Genomic DNA, 10,990 nt, shown 5'->3' with positions numbered 1-10,990 from the left:
ATATTAGACAAATCACGACCATCTGTAACGACCTGTGCGTCTAGCACATAGATCTTTTCCCCTTTTAAAACCACAATGTCAGGTTTCCTGATCCCAGAGGTTGTTTGCAATTGATCTTCTACTACAACCTGAAGTCCTTTAGCCCTCAGACTCCTTCCCATAAATTTAACTACACTATCATGTCTATTCGTCCTATCCCTTTTCGTTCTAAAACATCCCTGAACTATATGATTCAAAGTTTCCTGAGCATCACATCCTGCACGGCACTTTCGATCTGATGTCCTCCCACGGGTACATCTTGAACGTGTAGGGAGCGCATTAATACGCAACTTTATACAATTGATAAAGTCCCTTCCAGACAAAAGTCTAGTCGGTTCCCTTATCCAACGTTGGGCTTGTTTGTGATCACTACTATGTAGTAAACCACGCCCATCAAAAGATTTGTACAAGCGATCTGCCCAGAAAGCTTTTAAATCCCCCTTGCTTAGGATCCTAACTTCTCCTGTATCTAAACGTCTTTCAACTTTGGCGACCTCTGAAGCAACGAAAGTATCCACAGAAACAATCCCACTTGGGAGTGGTAATTGTAATTCTTGTAGACGCTTAAGTCTCAACAGCGGTGCTTGCCACCTAAGCGCAACAATGCCCAGACCGCCATCCTCCACGGAAGCGTGGAAGTACGCGATTGGAACATCGTCTGGCAAGCTGAGCCATTTTCGTAAGTAGGCCCTAATTGTCCTATCGATACCCCTTAAGCAACCAATCATAACGTTCCCGAGGGTCAGTACATGATAAAGTTGAGGTATCAATACCGATCTAAGTGCAAACAACCTCTGCTGTGGTTTTAGGGGTGCTCTTGTGAGCCGATCTAACTTCTCTCTAAGGGGCGCCTTCAAATCCACCTTAGTTCTGCCTTCTGCGGTGAAAGTCACACCTAGGTATTTCCACTCTTCGGTCCTCTTCAGTGCTCTTATGGCCCGTCCCTCAACATAGAACTCTTTTTGTACAACCACCGAACGTTTCTGTTTAGGTTGTCCTTTAATGGACACCGACAGACATTTGGCACTGTTCAATTTAAGTCCACAAGAGCCAAGGAACTCACTGGCTATATCAAGCAACTTCTGAAGACCGAGTGGAGTTGATGCCCAGATGACCAAGTCGTCAGCAAAAGCAGCAATATTAGTCATAAAATTTCCAATCTTGCATCCTAGCTCTGGCGGGAGTTTTCGGATCAGTCTGTCCATCACTAAGTTGAACAGTACTGGAGACAAGGGGTCTCCCTGCTTTACTCCTCTCCCGGGTAAAACCAGTTGATCCGAAACCCATGAATCGCCAGAGAATCTAATGCGCGATGTGGAATATATATGTCTAATATAGTCGACCAACTCCTGTGGTTGGCCGTACGATTCAAGAGTCCCATAAATTGTATTATGAGACACAGAATCAAAGGCTTTGCTGACATCAAGGACCGCAATATGGCAAGAAGCATAATTTTGATGATGCTCCCTGAGAAGATGATCTATCAAGGTCGTGTTATCAGCACACCCATCAGTAGGCATGAATCCTTTTTGACTGCGTTCAAACTTGATACACCGAGATATTCTCTTTGCCAGGATGGAATGAAACCACCTAAGAAGAATCGACGTGAGAGTGATTGGCCTATAATCCTCTGGAAGTAAGGGCTTTTGCTTCTTTGGGAGAAAAATAGTCTTGGCCTCACGGAAACGTCTTGGTACCTTACCACACCACATAAACAGGTTAAAAACGCGTTCCAATATTTCTATTGGTAGCGCCCTGAATTGCCTTGATGTGATCCCGTCAATGCCGGGCGAGGTGGTATGTACGGGCATGGAGGCCTTTAAGTCTGAGCGACTTATCGGATACCATATATTGCCCCTAGAAAATCTAGCAAGATCTTCACGTAGAGGCGCCGAATGCTCCTCACGTTCGATATGACATTAAGAGAGTCATAGTTACTCCCGCCGTTTACCCGCGCTTACTTGAATTTCTTCACTTTGACATTCAGAGCACTGGGCAGAAATCACATTGTGTCAACACCCGCTAGGGCCATCACAATGCTTTGTTTTAATTAGACAGTCGGATTCCCCAAGTCCGTGCCAGTTCTGAATTGATTGTTAATTGATAGTCGTTATAATTTAAAAGGAATATATCTTGCGATAATTCCCTAAAAATTTTAGCAAGAAAGTTCCACAATTGGCTACGTAACTACTATCCGGGGAACAAGATCCGAGAATCTCTATTTACCCAGAACGAGTACATAAACCATGTTATTGCTTCCCAATCAAGCCCGACTATCTCAATCTTCAGAGCCAATCCTTATCCCGAAGTTACGGATCTAATTTGCCGACTTCCCTTACCTACATTATTCTATCGACTAGAGACTCTTCACCTTGGAGACCAGCTGCGGATATTGGTACGGCCTGTTGAGAAGTTTGCGTGACCCCACCATAAATTTTCAAGGTCCGAGGAGAAAATATCGACACAACAGTAAATGTCATGCTCTTCTAGTCCATCTACCATATCTCTCTTCGAAAGACTTCCATGGTAGTACGACTATAAAACAGAAAAGAAAACTCTTCCGATACCTCTCGACGGCTTCTTTATGGTCGTTCCTGTTGCCAGGATGAGCACAAGGCCCATATTTAATAACAAACGGATACTCAACAGGTTACGGAATTGGAACCGTATTCCCTTTCGTTCAAAATTATTCAAGTGTTTAATTACTAAGCAATTTTACTTCCTTTTCATTATAACTTGAAAATTTTCGGCTTTCGCCTTAAACTTAGGACCGACTAACTCGTGATCAACCACTGTTCACACGAAACCCTTCTCCACTTCAGTCCTCCAAGGTCTCATTCGATTATTTGCTACTACCACCAAGATCTGTACCAATGGCAGCTCCATGCAGGCTTACGCCAAACACTTCTATGCTCACCATTGTACCCTCCTACTCACTAAAGTTTCAAAGTTTATAATCCAACCGAAATTGAACATAAACCATTTACTTTAGCGGTAATGTATAGGTATACAACTTAAGCGCCATCCATTTTAAGGGCTAGTTGCTTCGGCAGGTGAGTTGTTACACACTCCTTAGCGGATTACGACTTCCATGTCCACCGTCCTGCTGTTTTAAGCAACCAACGCCTTTCATGGTATCTGCATGAGTTGTTAATTTGGGCACCGTAACATTACGTTTGGTTCATCCCACAGCGCCAGTTCTGCTTACCAAAAGTGGCCCACTGGGCACATTATATCACAACCACTACCTTCATACCAAGAAAGGTGAGGTTCTTACCCATTTAAAGTTTGAGAATAGGTTAAGATCGTTTCGACCCTAAGGCCTCTAATCATTCGCTTTACCAGATAAGATTATTTTACATAATTTTTAAATGCACCAGCTATCCTGAGGGAAACTTCGGAGGGAACCAGCTACTAGATGGTTCGATTGGTCTTTCGCCCCTATACTCAATTCTGACAATCGATTTGCACGTCAGAACTGTTTCGGTCTTCCATCAGGGTTTCCCCTGACTTCAACCTGATCAAGTATAGTTCACCATCTTTCGGGTCACAGCATATATGCTCAAGGTACGCTCTAGTTAGAGGTATAAATAATATAAATACTATTATACATAACTGTATAGAACGCCCCGGGATTGAATTAATAGACTATAAATAGGCTAAAAACTAATCCCATTAAATTAAGTTATGTTAATTACGCTATTAGGTTTTTATTCCCAATAACTTGCAAATATGTTAGACTCCTTGGTCCGTGTTTCAAGACGGGTCCCGAAGGTATCCTGAATCTTTCGCATTGTTAATCATATAAGTGCATATAATAAACATAAAGATCAATGATCAATATGCTATTATAAAATATAAATATTTAAGCACTATATATAATAAATCTATCAACACTTTATCAAATCAAAAGCATTTATTCGATATTAAAATGCAAGCAAAATAATTTGAATAAACTTAAGCAAATGATCTTATGATAAATATATTTATGTTAATAGATTACAATGTCCTTTATAGAAAAAATGCACACCATTATTATAATATTATAAATATTAAAATCATAAAGATGAATTTTCCATAACGGATATTCAGGTTCATCGGGCTTAACCTCTAAGCAGTTTCACGTACTATTTAACTCTCTATTCAGAGTTCTTTTCAACTTTCCCTCACGGTACTTGTTTACTATCGGTCTCATGGTTATATTTAGTTTTAGATGGAGTTTACCACCCACTTAGTGCTGCACTATCAAGCAACACGACTCTTTGGAAATGCCATCTAGTAATCATTAACGTTATACGGGCCTGGCACCCTCTTTGGGTAAATGGTCTCATTTAAGAAGGACTTAAATCGTTAATTTCTCATACTAGAAATTTGACATTCCATACACTGCATCTCACATTTGCCATAAAGACAAAGTGACTTAGTGCTGAACTATTTTCTTTTCGCTCGCCGCTACTAAGAAAATCCTTGTTAGTTTCTTTTCCTCCCCTCATTAATATGCTTAAATTCAGGGGGTAATCCCATATGAGTTGAGGTTGTAATAAAAAAATTTTTTAAATCATAAAATATCAAAACCACAAATAGAAATCATTTCTTTTATTTTCTGTTTAAATAAAAAATTCTTTTTAATAGAGAGGCAATCCTAGTTTCATAAAAAAATATTTTATGCTAGACCTTCCTCAATAAAAAAATGAATATAAAATATATAATATTAAATACTCTGATTTTATTCGTTAGAGGTTTTGTATCTTTAACTTTTAGTATTATGAATATAGTAGAATATCCAGTAATACAACATGTGCTTTTAAAAAATTTTACATATTAAATATATAAAAGATTTTTAAAGCAACTTATTTAGCATAGTCTTACAACCCTCAACCATATGTAGTCCAAGCAGCACTCTAATTATAAATTAAAGTACCTTACAGCATGGACTGCGATATGCGTTCAAAATGTCGATGTTCATGTGTCCTGCAGTTCACACGATGACGCACAGTTTGCTGCGTTCTTCATCGACCCATGAGCCAAGTGATCCACCGCTTAGAGTGATATATTTATTTTTGTTTAAATAGCAATTCATAAATTTGTTTATTGAAAGAAATCAAAAATACACCAAACCAAATTGGCATATATCAATTCCTTCAATAATATTTTTTTTAATTTTAAAACATACCACAAAGTTTGTTGCGAATATCTTAGTTCTTTTAGAAAGAACAATTTTTTTTAACTTGTATACAAGTACAACTATAATTGTGAGTTTAATTTTTATGCAATGTATGGATATACAATAAATTGTATTGCCAGTACACTAAAATGAATATATTATATATATTTCAAATATTCCCATCCAATGTATGATTTAAGTTCATAAATCAGTACATCTTTTTTTAATAAAAGAGAATAAAAGAAAATATATTATATATATATATAATTTCCAACGACTTTTTTTATAATATTATTAAATATAATATTATTTTATTATTAAAGAGTTTTTCTTTCAATAACACTTTTAGTGTTTTTCTCTTTTTTTTTATAAAAAAAAAATATTTAAATATTTTTAATTTTATTTTTATTAGCCTTTTTTTTTAAAGGGCATTATGTTTTTTTTTTTTTAATATTTTTTATATATAAATATATAAAAAAAATTTTTTTATCGGTTAGGAACACATTAATGATCCTTCCGCAGGTTCACCTACGGAAACCTTGTTACGACTTTTACTTCCTCTAAATAATCAAGTTCGGTCAACTTTTGCGAAACAACCGTAACACACAAGGCGTTACAGTGATCACGTCCGGAGACCTCACTAAATAATTCAATCGGTAGTAGCGACGGGCGGTGTGTACAAAGGGCAGGGACGTAATCAATGCGAGTTAATGACTCACACTTACTGGGAATTCCAAGTTCATGTGAACAGTTTCAGTTCACAATCCCAAGCATGAAAGTGGTTCAGCGGTTTACCCGGACCTCTCGGTCTAGGAAATACACGTTGATACTTTCATTGTAGCGCGCGTGCAGCCCAGGACATCTAAGGGCATCACAGACCTGTTATTGCTCAATCTCATTATTGCTAGACGCAATTTGTCCATTTAAGAAGCTAGTGTCCTTATAATGGGACAAACCAACAGGTACGGCTCCACTTTCATAAACACATTCAAACACTCACACATTTTACTGCACTCATGAATGAAGGCTACAAAAGCTTCAAACACCATAATCCTGAAAGCATCTATTTAATATATTTGAGTCTCGTTCGTTATCGGAATTAACCAGACAAATCACTCCACGAACTAAGAACGGCCATGCACCACCACCCATAGATTCGAGAAAGAGCTATCAATCTGTCTTACACACTTATGTTCGGACCTGGTAAGTTTTCCCGTGTTGAGTCAAATTAAGCCGCAGGCTCCACTCCTGGTGGTGCCCTTCCGTCAATTCCTTTAAGTTTCAGCTTTGCAACCATACTTCCCCCGGAGCCCAAAAGCTTTGGTAGGCGGTATCTGATCGCCTTCGAACCTCTAACTTTCGTTCTTGATTAATGAAAACATCTTTGGCAAATGCTTTCGCTTAAGTTAGTCTTACGACGGTCCAAGAATTTCACCTCTCGCGTCGTAATACTAATGCCCCCAAACTGCTTCTATTAATCATTACCTCTTGATCTAAAAACCAATGAAAGTAGAACAGAGGTCTTATTTCATTATTCCATGCACAAAATATTCAGGCATTTGGAGCCTGCTTTAAGCACTCTAATTTGTTCAAAGTAATTGTACCGGCCCACAACAACACTCGATGAAGAGCACTGAAGCAGGTTTAAATAGGAGGAATATGCACAAATACAAGTATTTAATACATATAAGAACTCCACCGGTAATACGCTTACATACATAAGGTACAGTACAAACTACAATTATAGTTGTACTACCCGTATGAAGCACAAGTTCAACTACGAACGTTTTAACCGCAACAACTTTAATATACGCTATTGGAGCTGGAGTTACCGCGGCTGCTGGCACCAGACTTGCCCTCCAATAGGTCCTTGTTAAAGGATTTAAAGTGTACTCATTCCAATTACAGGGCCTCTAATATGAGTCCTGTATTGTTATTTTTCGTCACTACCTCCCCGAGCTGGGAGTGGGTAATTTACGCGCCTGCTGCCTTCCTTAGATGTGGTAGCCGTTTCTCAGGCTCCCTCTCCGGAATCGAACCCTGATTCCCCGTTACCCGTTGCAACCATGGTAGTCCTAGATACTACCATCAAAAGTTGATAGGGCAGACATTTGAAAGATCTGTCGTCGGTACAAGACCATACGATCAGCAAGTTATCTAGAGTTCAACCATAATAACGATCTTGCGATCGCTTGGTTTTAGCCTAATAAAAGCATACGTCCCAAAGGTCCGTATTTATATTGCATGTATTAGCTCTAGAATTACCACAGTTATCCAAGTAACTGTTAACGATCTAAGGAACCATAACTGATATAATGAGCCTTTTGCGGTTTCACTTTTAATTCGTGTGTACTTAGACATGCATGGCTTAATCTTTGAGACAAGCATATAACTACTGGCAGGATCAACCAGAATAATGTTTTATTTATATTATTTGTTTTCAATTGGTTTTAGTTGAAAAGAAATTTAACGAAAATCAGCTTTTTATCGCGTCATATTCGTCATTCCAAATTCACTGTTCTTGATTTTTAAACAATATATTGTTCTATTATCATTTATTTCACATTGCATCATATAATATTTTTCAATATATATGATATTTTTTGATATGCAATTAAGAATTACATTTCATTCATATTTCATTTTTACATTTTATACATTTTTGAAAAACACCAAAAAATCTTCACCAAAAAAATCTTATATAAAAAAAACTAAGAAAATACTTATTTTTCTTTATTCGATTTTAACAAAATAAATTTACCAATGCAAATATTGAAATCCCCAAGAATATAAAAAAATTCTTGTTCTAGAGACCAAGCATCATAAATAATTTTAGCACATTGAATAAAAATTAATTTTAATATTTCAATAAAGAAAAATTAAAATTATAAAAAAAAAATAAAATAAATAATTACACTAACGAATAACTATACAGTTCAATCAACAAACTAAAAAAATTTGTCGACAAACTTAAATAGATTCATCGTTAGCGGCAAATAAACTAAAAAAAGTTTTCATTGCTCTCCCCACACACAAAATACTTATATACCACATATATTCAACGCAAATAATAAAATAGATATTTAAAAACCTCAATACACAATATAAAAAAAACAAGCAAATAGTTCCAACATTCACGTTGTAACATTCTTGCACAATATCATCATTCGCATTCGATTTTCATTCTTAAATCAATTTTAACACACCGTATATTAGTATTTTTGATGTTTTGTGTGAATATTTAGTATCTCTGCATTTTATGTCAAGAGTATATAGAGATAGTTACATACAACTTCCCCGCCAATTTCGTTTTCCGAAACTTTAAAATTGTATATCTTGAGTTCTAAGCAACTTTTTTGAAATTTTCTTTTTGATTATGAATCGTACGAATTATTACTAATTTTTGGATAAAAAAATTTTTAAATTTTCTAAAATTGTAGATTTTTTTTTTTTGAAATTTCAAAATTTCAAAATTTCTATTTCCCTAACTTACAAAAGTAAGAAAAATAAAAATAAAATTTTATCGATTTTGATAATTTTTTTAAGAAATTTCATACAATATGAACTAATATCAACATCTAAATAGATTTTCTTTTCAAATTGTTCAATATTTCAAAATAAAAAATTTTCGATTTTTTCAAAAATTTTATTATTTTATGAAATATTTCCTTAAATTGTAAAAATTTGTATGAAAAATATACTTTTCTTTATTATTTTTGGGATTTTGTATGAAAATCATTATAGATTTTAGTCCACATTTTTTTTCAATTTATAACATTTAACTAATAAATAGTATTATTTTCACAAATTTAACAAATTTGTATAAAAATTTAACTTTTCTTTATTATTTTTGGTACTATTATAAAGGAAAATCATTATAGATTTTATTAAATCCACAATACATTTTATATTTTGTTTTGTTTTGTGTAGTAGTATTGTTATTATTAGTAGAGGAGTAAAACTAAATAATTTTAATACATACATCCATCCATCTATACATTCATCTCATTAGCAAACAACATTTTTGTGTATAAGTAATAGAGTAGAGTAGAGTAGAGTAAAACTAAATAATTTTAATACATCTATCATCAGCAAACAAGGGACAGTATAATTTTCCTAGGGACAGTAGGAAACTCGTTAATCCATTCATATGTGTCACTAATTAGATGACGAGAACTTTGTCTACCTAATGACGTTAATATTTAATTCCGCCGTTCAACCGCGCTTACAGTATCACATTTTTGTGTAAGCATTAGAGTAAAACTACTCTATCGTTATTTTTATCGCTTAATAATGATGTGTGAGCCAATATTTTTTCTTTTTTCACAATGATGTGGCGATGAGAGCCAACATTTTTTTTAAATAAATTTTTCTACTTTGAAATTAGAATGAAACTACTCAGTATTTTTCTTTTTTTTACTTCATAATGATAGGATGAGCCAATATTTTATTATTTTCTTCACAATAATGTGATGAGCCAATATTTTATTAATTTTTTTCATAATGATGTGGTGATGAGAGTCAACATTTTTTTTTTAAATATAGGGACAGATGTGTCCAGGTTTAACGTGAGCACCTGCCGCAAGGGCCCAAACTCACGGTGCTCTTAACACCGGGCAGAAACGATGCGCCCACCTACGCCCCCATGCATAGCAAAAGCCATACACGAGTACCAATTTGAAGTTATGTATTTGGACATAACCTCCCCCTTGGTGAGGAGCGGAGCACTATCTAAAACTCCTTCCGCTCTATGGGTCACGGCACCCGGTTGCAATGCAACTCCACACCGAGCTTGCGCTCTACCCGCGATTTGGGTATAAACCACAGCCACCACGAAGCTCCCCGAAGGGCCGCACCAACTGTCAGGCTGGAACCGAAATTCCAGGGGCTCCTGACACCCGTGGTACCAGAATTAAGCCTCCGGTCAGGCCTCGTAGCCGAAGCTACTACCAAGTAGAACTCCAAATAGTTCGGGACTGGTCACCCAACAGCAACGACACAGCAAACATACATCAACATAAAGAGACAAAGAACAACACCAGACGCCACACACTGAACAGCCGCTCTCACGAGCGACGCTTTGTGCCACATGGTGCGACACCAGCAAGGGACGACACGAACAAACGATTGCGACAATAGACAAAGCTCCCTCACGGGTAGCCTTCACATTACAACGCGCGAATCAAAACAGGTAGCAGCAAACAGCAAAACAGCAGGGAGAGGTGCGAAGACGGTGCACTGCTGGGAGGGACAGATAACGCGTATCAGCCCCCACCAACGAACATACCCATATCTGCAAACCGGGCCAGGCGATGTACAATACCTGTGCGAAGGCACATTGGCAGTTGAACACCACCACGAATGATCACATCAGGGGTCACCTCCACTAACGTACTGTCCTCCTACGATTGAATACGCCCCTTGCGTATTCACCTAACCTTCTAAACGTCCGACTGTCCTCTAAAGCCCTACTACAATCCCATCCCCCCTCGGAATGATATATCCCCATATCATCCAGACTCCTAATATCACTATAAAGTGAACACCCAGTAAGTACATGTAGCCAGTCCTCCGTCCCTTGTCCACACCTACAGTCCGGCGAATCTGACAGACCCCTTTTATGCAGAAATGCATTCAAGGAGCCATGTCCAGTCAGTATAAAACCCAAACTCAAGCCAAAGCCAAAGTTCGGGCGTTCCCTAACAAATGTAGCGTCCCGTATAAACTCGTGAGTGACCCGCCCGTTGTTGCTGTTCGTCCAGCGTGAACGCCATCTTGAAACAAGAT

At 37.0% G+C, this 10,990-nt stretch overlaps 1 non-coding gene and 1 pseudogene across 1 annotated transcript; both read right to left on the bottom strand.

The window, feature by feature from the left end:
- LOC135962929 (large subunit ribosomal RNA) overlaps nucleotides 1-4,577 on the bottom strand; it is an 8,080-nt pseudogene extending 3,503 nt beyond the window's left edge.
- A 330-nt stretch (nucleotides 4,578-4,907) lies between these two features.
- Nucleotides 4,908-5,087, bottom strand: LOC135962981 (5.8S ribosomal RNA). Its single transcript, XR_010576791.1, has one exon. It is a non-coding gene; the product is annotated as a 5.8S ribosomal RNA (ribosomal RNA).
- Between the last annotated feature and the right edge of the window lie 5,903 nt (nucleotides 5,088-10,990).

The sequence above is a fragment of the Calliphora vicina genome, chromosome X (assembly GCF_958450345.1).
Source record: "Calliphora vicina chromosome X, idCalVici1.1, whole genome shotgun sequence".
NCBI lineage: Eukaryota > Metazoa > Arthropoda > Insecta > Diptera > Calliphoridae > Calliphora > Calliphora vicina.
Note: the sequence above shows the minus strand (reverse complement) of the source record. Positions and strands in the feature narration are given on the sequence as shown.